The sequence below is a fragment of the Ornithorhynchus anatinus genome, chromosome 2 (assembly GCF_004115215.2).
Source record: "Ornithorhynchus anatinus isolate Pmale09 chromosome 2, mOrnAna1.pri.v4, whole genome shotgun sequence".
NCBI lineage: Eukaryota > Metazoa > Chordata > Mammalia > Monotremata > Ornithorhynchidae > Ornithorhynchus > Ornithorhynchus anatinus.
Genome location: NC_041729.1, coordinates 110,649,900 through 110,663,222, shown reverse-complemented (window position 1 = coordinate 110,663,222; position 13,323 = coordinate 110,649,900). Strand labels below are relative to the sequence as shown.

Genomic DNA, 13,323 nt, shown 5'->3' with positions numbered 1-13,323 from the left:
TAACTAACACAAATAAGATCTGAACTACATTTGAATTCACATCACACCACACCTGGTAAGAATTAGTCTAGCACAGCATCATCAATCATAGTGTGGTTGTCAGTTTTGACATCCTTTAAGTCTACGTTGTGTGCTTAATGACTACATTACAGAAAATGTAAACAGACACCAAACATACAGGTATGTGCCCTATATTTTTTCCTTGCTGCAAAGTTGTTAAAAAAGTGCACACACATGTGCTTGCTTGTACACACACACACTCACACACACACAAAACCTTATCACACACAGATACATGAAAAACAGGGCTCTGGATTGTAAAATAAACAACTGGCAAGTGAAATGAACAATGTAAAGCTACTTTATTAAAAAAAAAAAGCATCATGACCAGAGAAAAGCTTTTAACAAAAAATGAAATAAGCAAAATCCAAGAGTTAGAGGGAGCAGGCCAAAATACAGATATTAATGTGTGTCTATTTTAGGTTAGAGTACATTGTTAATAGAGACTGCTTTCACTCTTCAGTGTCACATCAAATTGTGACTTGCTAACGGGAATTCAGAAGTCACCGATGAGCCCAGCACTGTTCCTGTATTAATAATTCAAAGGGGCAAAAAATTGATGGTAAAGTGCTTGAGAAGAAAACCCACAAGTAATGCTCTCAGGATTAAAACAAAAAAAAATCCCGATTCCTTTTTTAATATTAGCATATTGTTCTCTTGCTGATCATATGAGAAAAGTTTTCTTCTCCTAATTCTCGTCATTTAGTTGCTCCACTTGTATAGGACAGAAGCATGTAGAAAACTTTGCAAAGTAGCTGATATTTCAAATACCATCCTAATTAAAAATTGTAGCAAAGCCTTATTTCTGGTTTGGAAAAGACCACTTTAGCAACCTGATGTATGCCCCAAAATTCATGGGCACACATTAAGATATAAGAATAAAAAAAAATCTGAACATGGATTGACTGGAGTTTAAAGCAGTCTTAGAGAAATCCTGAAGTTTCATTTCTATTCTATTTAAAATCCAAAAAGCCAGGAAAACACATTTTACAACAATGCTTTCTTAGGCTGAAATGCCCAAAGTGTAAGATATCATGATATGAGAATTTCTTGAATCCTCTTTATTATTTTGGTTCACATCTACTGCCTACTGGCTAGCAAATAGAGGGCACTCTGCAAAATTAAACCATTGCACTATTTTATTTAGTGCATGGGATATAGTGAACATTCAATTTTCATAAAATAAGGATATTGATTAGAAAGATGAGAATGCTAACTCAAATTAAAATAAAATAAAAAAGGTCCATTGTAAAATCTAATTTAAAATATAACAAAAAATGTTTCATTGAATCCTCTTGAAATTTTCTGATAAGGTAAATCCATATTTCTGGACTGGATCCTAAATGTTAGGGAAATATTTTCAAAATCTTGAAAGAGGTAAACAAATTACTCTTTCATTTTGCAATTCAGCCATGTGCCTTCAGGAACAAAAACTTTTCAAAGTTTTGGAGGTGATGGACAGTTCCTTTAGCTTGGTAGAGTCTATCCCCATGGTAGCCTCTCTCCAAACCCACAATAGAAATCCTCCAAGACAACAATAGCAGAAAATCCTAACCTCAACCCCAACAAAATCTGAACCCAAAATCCACAAATACTGGATTACTTTCTAGACTCATTTGCAGAAAACATTTTGCTTTCTAAAGTTAATGGGGCAATGAAGTAAAAAGACATTTATTTATTCATAGTTCTCTCTCAATCCTTAAAATATTATCTCATTGGATCGGAAGAAAGAAATTTGTCTGAAATACAAATATTTACCAAAAACTGATCACAAGCTTGCTTAAGATACCATTGTAAAGCTCAAAGATTAGAATAATTCCAAAATTTTTTAACAAGCTTAGTCTGAAAAGTCCATTCTGTGGTTATATTCCTCTTGGATTAGATTTCTCACCCAGCTCCTGTAGAAAACACCAACATTTTGAGGAGGTAGTATTGAAGTAACAGTTTCAGATTGAATAGTTCCATTTCGGGGGCAATTTAGGATTAACGGTCACAATTTCTTGTAATATTGATTTATATAACTTGAATCTTTCTCATTACTTATTTTAATGATCAAAACTTGCCGGAGTTAAGAAGGAAATCTTCCAATCTACATTTTAAATAGCAGAACACAATACCGGAAGGGGAGCATAAAGAAAAAAAGACTGTTAACATCTAACCCTATTGATCTGTAAGTAAACTATTTTTTCTACTGTGCTGTTCTTTCAAAGGTTACGGACAATTACTTCTTTCGAGGAAAAGTTTGAAATGTCTTTCAGATGTCAGAATATACTTCATAGAGTATTAATAACCAAATTAATGAAAACGGACTGTATTCACATATAATAAATAAGCACCTCATTAAAAGCCCTGTTAAACCAGAAGCACAGATATTGTCTTTTATATTAATATCTATTATCCAACTTCAGCATTTGATGTGAACCTCTTCAGCTGACTGTTGCCCAAAGGGAGGACTAACAAATCGCTCAGCTGGTGGCTGACACTGGTCTTGAAGAAAGCCAGTAAGGAACACTTTGCTGTCTTTCAGAGTCTCTCCACCAGCTGTCACCCAGCTATGGGTGCTGAAAAGCTCCTGTCACTTCATCCAAAGGGATTTACTTGGTCAGAAGGAAAATTTAAATACAAAGCATGCGTTAAGAAGCTAGTGAAAAGGATTATGAGTGCACAAGAGCACATGTGTATAAGACACTAATACATCTTTAGGAAATTTCAGATCCCTAAAGCCAGGATTACTGCCAGAAGCAGGGTGGTATACATATTCGGGGACCTTTACCGTTAGAGTTATTATCTTCCAACTATTCAAGTTTATAGGTCTTTCATCATGCCCCCCCCTCCACCCACCAACCCCTCCCTTTTATTTTTACACCCTCCTATCACCCTCAATGAGAAATGAAGAAAAGATATTCATGTATTATTCTTCCCGGAATCACCTGCATGCAAAATACATGATTGCTTTGTGTGCAGAGCCTAAGTTTCTTGCTCTTGTCCTAATTTACCAAAATGATGGAACTGACTGTTTAAGGATGATGAAGGCAAATCAAAAGCCTGTGCCATATTTCGTCTGTTAATTAAGGAGACTTTCTACTATATAACTGATATAGGCACATGAGTTAAAGCAAGAGAGGGGACTTCTGGGAGTTTTGTGAGTAAGCACATTGTGAGTGCTAATATGGCCACTGGCTACCTGTCAAAGCAACTGAAAGAGTTTATGCTGGGCAAATTGTATTTTGGTATGAGTTGGGTCTAGGATAGGCCTAAATACAAATAGTCAACATTAAAAAAAGAAAAAAAAAACTTACATTTTTACATCCAAGTTGGTAAGAATGTTGAATCCCAATTGCTGTAGCAGCATGCTTCTTTGCCTGTGGCAAAATATGGTTATTTAGGGGAGAGAGAGAGAGACAGAAAGAGAGACTCTGTGCTGTCCCGCTGGCTTGCTGAAAGTTGACAACAATGCCAACTTGCATAGAGGAGAGTAGGGGAAAGTCCTGCCCTGGCAGCCTGGATACAAACACACAGTAAAAGATTTCAAGGGAGAGTCGTGTACCATGGGGCTTTGGTTGTGATTCCTCAATTTGACCTTGTCAGAAAGCGTTAACAGGTTCTCAGTGGCAACGGGTTGAAATAAGGGAAGAGATAAGCGAGTCATTGCATAGAAGTGACGTGAAAGAAGAAGAGTTTTCCCCAGGGCACTGCCATGCAGAAAACAAAAATGAAATGAAATAAAAGAATGTTAAAAATTCTACAGAAAGTTGTCAGTTGTACCTTTTGGATAAAATTGGCCAGTCTTTCAAAACATTAACATTGTGTGAAATACAAAGCACATCATTTAGTCTAAGTACTATACAGCTCAAACCATCTGCCTTTAGAGGTCACTAGAACCTCACTGCAGTATTTACACATTTTCCATGCAGGATTAAAACAGTTAGACTAAAGCTCATATATACTATATGCCCTTCCGATATATGTGGTATAGTATTATCTAAATTTCTTCACATAGACTATCATGTATCTGGCCCAGCAAAGCTGATTAGTGAAGCAGCTTGACTCTGACATATCCTTTATGCCAGCCACAAGCTGCCTTGCACAGCCACCTTATTCACTGTGGAGACAGCCCTGAAGCAAGATTGTAACACAACAAATGCAAATGAGATGAGCCTTACACCACTAAACCGAGATGGTTATAATATGTAACAGCTTAATGTGCCCACAGAAGAGATTGATACCCTTTCCATCTCTCTACAGAGCTTAAGTTTTGATGTGCTTCTTTCTACCTATTATTTCCTTTTTACTCTTTTGCTTTTCATCGTAGACACGGGAAGGAGAGGGAGTCTGGTGAGGGGGAGGGGAGAGGAGGTGATGGAGAAGAGATGGAGGAGAAGGCAGCAGGGAAAATACATACACACACACACACACACACACACACACACACACAATGATGAATTTATCAGCTATTAGTTATAGTGTTCCAGGACTTATGCAAATCTAAATGTGTAAGATCGCTTTCAAAATTCAAAATGACATCTTTTCCCCAAAAAATCAAATAGAAACTTGACCTTCCAAACCTCAGTCTTAGTTTTGATATTTAAATGAGGTAGCCTTCTATGGAAATTAACATTTGAGCTGGGTCAAACTCCTTTTTCACAGTGCAATTTAACAGCTATAATTTCAAGAGAACCAAACTGACTGCTAGACCAGAAACTAATTTGGATAACTGGCATCCAACACAAGATCTGGGGAAAAATTTAGACAAATCAAATATCCAGTGAAAACATTACCAAATGCTGTGCAACTCAACTGCCTCCACGTCTCTAATCAGTATTCATTTCCTGTCCTTAAAATAAACAGAAAACAGATTTCTCCATTTTCCCTAAAATCAATCTTTCACTGTATCTGTCAGTTGCTTTCTCCCAATTAGTATTCTAAATTCATTTATTTTTGTCATACGTTAATTTTCTTTCCCTCCCCCGCCTCCCCATACCTTGGCATGGGAGTTTCATTCAATAGTTGTGATACAACACACCCACATTGTGTGCCTCCATATTTGTAACTTTGCTAAAGCATCAAGATGAATCAAAAATACCTTATTAATTACTGCTTGCCTAGTAGGCAAAGCTTTGGCTTTTCACCTCACTGGCCCAGAGAACATTTCTTGCCTTTGGCCATGTCGGAGGGGCTCATTAAAGCATCTCTTGGGAGCAGACAGAAATTGTTAGTGAAAAGCAATGGTCAGTGCTTCAGCCAGAACCCAGCAGGGAAAAGATTCCCTCATCACTGAGAACTAACAAGGCTGTATGTATTACACCTGTAATCAAACTGCTCTGAAAATGCCTGGAGACCCCTGTGCTCTCTTTGTGATTGGGGAAGTTATCTGAAAATGCTGAATCCAATCCATAATTGATGTGCACATGCAATTACAAGCCTCCAGATAGCTCAAAAATGTTGTGGTTGCAAGCCTTGAGGTGTGATAAACCTTAACATGCGTGGCATAAAATAAGGTGTTTGCTATAATAAAAGGTGAAACTGGTTTGCTTCCATACATTGTGGAGGGAATGTAATTGATTTATCATAGTTGCTAACAAATGTGACTATAGACAACTCACTGGCAGGTAGTGATCTGTGGGAAGAGTGGTAGGTATTTTTTTTTTGAAGTTGAAAATTTATTTCTAGTCATTTAAATTGGAAGTAAAGTCAAGGGATTAGTCTACTGGTTCTGCTCTAAAAGACTGCTAGGTGACATGGAAAGCATATGTGTGCACCCTAGTTGAGTATACTACCTCACAAAGTAAAATTTGTCTCTATATCTACATATTCACAATGCTCCCATCTTCACCACAATTTCTTACTCTAATAACCCATTTTACTTATTCATTTACTGAGCATTTATTCTGTGCAAGACACTGTACTAAGTGCTTGGGAGAGTACAATATAACAACAGACACATTCCTGCTAACAATGAGGTCACAGTCTAGAGGGGGAGAGAGACATTAATATAAATAAATAAATTACAGATATATGCATATGGACTGTGGGGATGAGGGGGGGATGAATGAAGGAGCAAGTAAGAATGGCACAGAAGGGACTGGGAGAAGAAAAGAGGAGCACTTAGGGAAGGCTTCTTAGAGGAGATATAGGTAGTTATATAAAAAGGTCATTTTACCATTACTAAAGTTACCTTCAAGGTTTCAAGTCCAATACCCAACTTCATGGACAATTGAAACATGACATGAAAAGGCTTCTAGAAACCCACCACACACTATGATTACACACTGTGGGAAGGCCAACTGACAAGGCGAAATGAAGCAGTCTTGATGCTACCTCACAGGGCTCTTCCCCAGCTGAAAGGCTTAAATCAAAATGAGGAAAACTGTAATCTAAGTAAAGTCACTTTCCTTTCAGGTCAGAAAATAAAAGAAACAGTTCAAAGTCAGTCACTCAGTCAACAGTATTTTTAGAATATTCAAACAGAACATCACTCTTCCCCACTTCAAAGCCATCCTAAAAAGACATCTCCTCCAAGAGGCCTTCCCCAGTTAAACCTTCAATAGTTTTTTCCACCACTCCCTCTCCCTTCTGCATCATCTATGCACTTGGATCTGTACCACTTAAGCATTTCCTAATAAACCAATATCTTAGGTTTCACAGCTACTAGTTACATATGAATCAATCAGTCAATCAAATGGTTTTTATTGAGCACATGCTGTGGGCAGAGCACTATTTGGGTGAGTACAATATTAGAGAACAGCTACACATGTTCCCTCCCACAAGGAATTTACAGTCTACATACTTTATACTCTGCTTTTTCCACTATGTGCAACTGATTTTACTGTCTCTCCTTACAAACTGAGATAATAATAATAATCATTATGACATTTGTTAGGTGCTTACTATGTGCCAGGAACTGTATTAAGCGCTGGGATAGATACAAGGAAATCGGGTTGGACACGTCCCTGCCCCACGTGGGGTTCACATTTTCATTCCCCATTTTACATATGAAGTAAATGAGGCACAGAGAAGTTAAGTGACTTGACCAAGGTCCTACAGCAGACAAGTGGCAGAGCCAGGATTAGAACCCTTGGCCTTCTGACTCCTAAACCCATGCTCTACCCACTATGCCATGTACTACAATTATTAGGCTCCTGCTGGGAAGGTAACATGTTTATGAACTCTATTATATTGTACTCTCCTAAGTGCTCAGTATAGTGCTTCACACGCAGCAAGCACTCAATATATACCAGTGATTGATTTATGAAGAAATGTCAAGCCCACAGCAAGAATAAAATGTATACTACAAACATAATCCTGATGGAACCTGCTACTACTATTATCCTAGACCTTTGTTTGATGTATTCTTATAACCTTTTGCCATTAATTGACCAATGTAGATAGAAACAGTAACCAAATGCTTATTCCATGATTATTATTCAAATTTGCTAAAATTTGAAATCTGTTTATGAAATCCACAAAATGATTCCAAAGGTGAAAATGTTAACTTGAAGGATATAAATTAGTGTCATGGGCTAGCTACACTGAATCTAAAAAATGATCAATATGTGGAAAGAGACTAGATTATTCCAGATATACACAAATACCTAGGACACTTCTGCACCATCAGTGTACTTTAACAGTCCAACAACAAACAAACAAACCTACAAGAGAATAACATTCTGCCCTTTCTTCCTTACCAAAATGATCATTTAAAGTGCTAGGAAATGGCATATTACAAGCTGTGGTCCTGCTTTGGAATACCAGCAGGTGAGGGGTAGTTGCTTTTGATGCCTCAGCTTTCATTTGCCACCCAACTTTTTTCTCTTCCAAAACCTCTTAGCAAACTTCAAAGGCCTCTTGCTTCTTGCCTTAATCCAGTGCACTGAGACCTCTAGTTCAAAGAATTTTCCTTAAACCCTCTTCTTAAACTGCAACCCAAACTTTTTTCTTTCCTTTCCACAAAGTAGCAATTACAGCTCAGTGGCGAGGCGATTGGGCTTGGCCGATCAGCTCCTGCTATTAATTAATCTCACAAAGGGGGCTCATTTCCTGGCATTCAAATTGACAAGAGACCAGAGAACAGAAAACCCTTTCAAGCAGTTCCAGTTAACGGAGGGGAAGAGGTATCAGAAGAAAGAGCCCCACAGTATTTGAGGAAGAGGGCACATTTGATACTGCTTCTACATACCACTGATTGAATGATTTTTGTTAAGGAGAGCTTTTCCCTAATCTTTTACCTGCAAAGGCCCAGGCGAGAGTAAATGTAACACAAATACTGCCAAATTTTGATACTGAGGCTTCACAGGAACCCTTTTTCGATTTCAGCCTACCAGTGAATCTTCCAGAGTGTTATACTCACTTTAAACAGAAAGTGTTCACTTTACTTATCCACAGAAAAGCTCTTGGAAGAAGGGCAGATGAAGAGAGGCAAGAAAGCAGAATAGTAGACAAGAGATTAAAGCTTTTTATTCAGTATCTCTTTCGTATTCAAATGGTGCTAGGGGCTCTGTGAAAGTTAGAAGGGAGCTTGTTCAGGAGGGCTTCTAAAGTGTGTACATGGATTTCATGGGAATAGAAAAAAGGCCAAGGACTGAGTAATGAAAGAAAGATAAGATGTACTATATAAAACCACTCAAGAGTAGTTCAATTACTTCAGCAAACCATCAAGGCAAGCTTTGAAGATTTGAGAAAACACTGTTAAAATTTAACAAAAAAACTCCTGTTGCAGGTTTTGTACCAATAAATATCCGTATACCCTGTAAATTACTTAAGCTATATTCCTCAAGAACATCACTGAGTTAAGGAGATGACTAAATATTTTTGCTATAGAAAATGAACTAGTTTTAATCATACTATTGTTTAGTCTCGATCTTTCATGAATAGCTCATCAACTCTGGTTCTAAATAGGCTTTAGAACATGAACATTATTTCAGGTGTTTAGGGGAGCCTAAAGTTACTGAGCCTGAAGTTTTCTGGCAAGGGCCAATTGCCATGAAATATGGGTATTCAAAAATTTTTGGAGAAAGGAGTGCAGTAAATATTTTCCTTCATCAGTTTAGAGTTTAGGAGGAAATACATGCTTTAAACCATAGTGATCACCTCCACGTTGTACTTGGGAGTTGTCATGCATAATCAACATAATAAGAAAGTTAACTAAGACCCTCAGCATCGTTGGACCAGAAATCACTTTTCCTCAGCTTTACCTAATTTGAAATGTAGTAAGACGGACTCATCAAGTGGATATCCTATGTCTTCAAATATCATATCTGCCTGGTTGTTTATTTTTCCTTACTGCTTGAAGGGGCTACACTGGATTTTTTTGAGTCCATTGAGGCTGCATGGACTTGAAGGATTTAGTCATGTATCACCACTGTTTCCTTTTAGTTCCATGTAATTTTTTCTATATGGACAATTTAAAGCATAATGTAACATCTGTTCTCTGCTAGGGTCCATGAAGAATTAAAAATAAGAATGTATTTCCCCTCTTTTAAATGATATATCACCCCCCTCCCCACAAAATATCCAGTTAAATGAATCTTGGCAAAACTTAAAAATAATATTTTCCTTCTGTTTTTAGTTTCATAGACATTGCTTCAGATTTTATTGTGAAAACGTGGATCCCACACAAATCATGATGATACTGCCCAAGAGTTTCGCATGTTATGCAAATACTATAAGGTAAAGACAGTTAATTTCCTCCATCTCATGCCCTTCATTTAGGTTTTATCAAGCCAGTTGAAGTAGGAAGGGAAATTGAAGAGGAAGAAGCTGGATGTGGGAGAAACCAAAGCTTTTCCAGCCCATTTGAAATTCTTGTGAGATTATTTTTGATTACCGCATAGGAAAAAATATCACTGGCTCTGATTCTTGGTCATAGGCATAGTGGTGAACCTCCTAAGGATGGTCATACTGGAAGGTGCCCAAATTTGGAGTGGTTGGCTCTAACCCAAAGTATTTTTAATGGCCTAAGGTTACTTCAGGGGCAGGTGGAATTCTGAACAAGAAGATATATCAGCAGGAATCAAGTTCCTCAGTTAACTGTGAAGCAACACAAATCATCTAAAACCTTGTTTTATTATTTCTATTATTTTTATTATTTCTATAATGACTCATATTTGGTTACAGTAAAATCAAATTAAGGCATGACCCTTGGCCGACAAGAGTCTCACACTCTGTGCTACCCAAAGTAGTCAATATTAAGTCCTCCATTCAAAAATTAAAAAAAAAAAAACCTTCAAATATAACAGTTCCAATTAGATCCGTAGAGAAATACGTGAGGATACTAGAAGAGTGTCCATAGTTTTTTAGACAGTGGACTGAAATTCCACAGGAAAAGTAGCTAAGAATTTACAGAATTAACCACACCAGGACTTCTGATGATGGTCATATACCCAATTTTTATTTGAGAGCATATTCAATGTCGAGCTCCTTGGTTTTTTTTTCTATAGGAACTTAACTATATGCCAAATGGAAGGCCATAATCCTCTTTATTACCATCATCATTGAACAAGTGCTTAATCTGTGAATTGGAAAGTTGGGGGACCTAGAGATGAAATAAAAGTTGTGATTTTATGCCCTAGAGGGGTATACATGCCCTAGAAGAGAAGAAACAAGGCTCAGTGGAAAGAGCACGGGCTTGGAAGTCAGAGGTCATGGGTTCTAATCTCGGCTCTGCCACTTGTCAGCTGTGTGACTTTGGGCAAGTCACTTAACTTCTCTGTACCTCTGTTACCTCATCTCTAAAATGGGGATTAAGACTGTGAGTCTCACGTGGGACAACCTGATTAACTTGTAATACACCCCAGTGTTTAGAACAGTGCTTTGTACATAGTAAGCACTTAACAAATACCATCATCATCATCATCATCATTCAATTGAATGGAAAGGAAGCTGGTTGTGGGCAGAGAATGTATCTGTTTATTGTTATATTGTACTCTCCCAAATATTGAGTACAGTTCTCTGCACCCAGTAAGCACTCAATAAATACGATTGAATAAATCAGTGAACAAAACAGGTCTTGTGTATCTGGTGATTTATTTTCCCCCATATTGTAGAGGCTTTGTCCACTGGACCTGGATTTAGGAACAGATAACCTAGTAAAACAATAGGATAAAGACTCCAGGAGCATCAGTTACAGTTTCTCCAATTCTCTCGCTATTGTAAGCTCGTTGTGGGCAGGGTAAGTGTTTACCAACTTCTCACTCTAGGTTTCAAGGCTCTCCATCACCTTGCCCCTTCCTACCTCTCCTCCCTTCTCTCTTTCTACTGCCCACCCCGCACGCTCTGCTCCTCTGCCGCCCACCTCCTCACCATCCCCCGTTCTTGCCTATCCCGCCGTTGACCCCTGGGCCATGTCCTCCCGCGGCCCTGGAATGTCCACTCTCCTCACCTCCACCAAACTAATTCTCTTCCCCTCTTCAAAACCCTACTTAAAACTCACCTCCTCCAAGAGGCCTTCCCAGACTGAGCTCCCCTTTTCCCTCTGCTCCCTTTACCCCCCACTTCACCTCTCCGCAGCTAAACCCTCTTCTCCCCGCTTTCCCTCTGCTCCTCCCCCTCTCCCGTCCCATCCCCTCAGCACTGTACTCGTCCACTCAACTATATATATCTTCATTACCCTATTTATTTTGTTAATGAGATGTACATCACCTTGATTCTATTTATTTGCTATTGTTTTAATGAGATGTTCTTCCCCTTGATTCTATTTATTGACACTGTTCTTGTCTGTCTGTCTCCCACGATTAGACTGTAAGCATGTCAAAGGGCAGGGACTGTCTCTATCTGTTACCGATTCTTACATTTCAAGCACTTAGTACAGTGCTCTGCACATAGTAAGCGCTCAATAAATACTATTGAATGAATACCAACTCTTTTGTATTGTACTCTCCCAAGCATTTAATACAGTGTTCTGAATACAGTATTTGCTCAATAAATAACATTGATATTGATGATGATATTGTATTGTACTCACCCAGCAGCTTAGTACAGTGTTCTTCAGAGTTGTGTATGTATCATTCCATCTTCCACATCTGAAAGTAGGGGTATAGAAAATGCCTTTTACCTTCAGTCCCATTTGATTGTGCTGATGTCATCTTGAAATTTCTGACAAAAATAAAACTGAAACCACAGAAAATCACTCAGTGGATTTCAGAATCAGACTTTAGAATGTAACCATAGAATCAAATTATATTTTGTGTCACTACTCTGGCCAAATTCATCTTACTATCTTTTAAGGTTACCTTCTTGAGTTTGAGGATTGGATCTAATAATAATAATAATGTTGGTATTTGTTAAGCGCTTACTATGTGCCGAGCACTGTTCTAAGCGCTGGGGTAGACATCGGGGAATCAGGTTGTCCCACGAGGGGCTCACAGTCTTAATCCCCATTTTACAGATGAGGGAACTGAGGCACAGGGAAGTTAAGTGACTTGCCCATAGTCACACAGCCGACAAGTGGCAGAGCTGGGATTCGAACTCAGGAGCCCTGACTCCAAAGCCCGTGCTCTTTCCACTGAGCCACGCTGCTTGTGTTTCATTCAGTCATATTTATCGTTCACTTTCTTTGTGCAGAGCACTGTACTAAGTGCTTGGGAGAGTAGAATACAACAGTAAACAAACATATTCCCTGCCCACAACAAGCTTTTCAGTCTGGAGAACTTCAAGTCTAGTGCTTCAAGTCAGTAGATTTTTGGAAGAGAAGCTCCATTAGGTTAAATAATCCAACCTATTACTAAGTATTCCTACTTTCTGATATGATTTTCAACCTAAACTCCCTCTAAAAAAGGAGCAATGAAGTAAAGAAAGACAAAGTAAAATTACAGTAGTTAGTGACACTGAAAAGGTATCACTGTGAATGGCCAAAAGTTTCACTTGTATTTCCAGCATTTCTACACCCTTCAGAATCAAAATTTTGTGCGAAGGATATGATGGACATTTTATTTTATTTTCTGGTATTTCTTAAAATATGTTGAGTAAACATATGAATTCTACTCTGAATGGCACACAAACTCTAACAGACTCTAACACAGTTTTTCAACTGGATAAAAATAGCATTAGTATTAAATATTTCAACTCACCAGATATAATTCTGTCAACTGATTTTATTTAATGTTAGAACTTCAACTATTTTAAGTTTCATTACCTATTGCAAAGTGAGCATATTAAAAATCAGTGAGAAGCAGCAGTATTTCTTAGACTGCCTTGGATATCTCCTGAAGACAGAGGTTAATGCAAGAAATGGGTCCTGATCATCAGGATCAAGGGTAATTAGAATCT

General features: G+C 38.1%; 1 long non-coding RNA gene across 1 annotated transcript; it reads right to left on the bottom strand.

Moving 5' to 3' along the window:
- Window positions 1-338: 338 nt before the first annotated feature.
- Window positions 339-12,160, bottom strand: LOC103165911. Its single transcript, XR_484704.3, has 3 exons — window positions 12,020-12,160; window positions 3,360-3,422; window positions 339-1,958 (listed from the first exon to the last, which is right to left on the bottom strand). It is a non-coding gene; the product is annotated as an uncharacterized LOC103165911 (long non-coding RNA).
- Window positions 12,161-13,323: the final 1,163 nt, after the last annotated feature.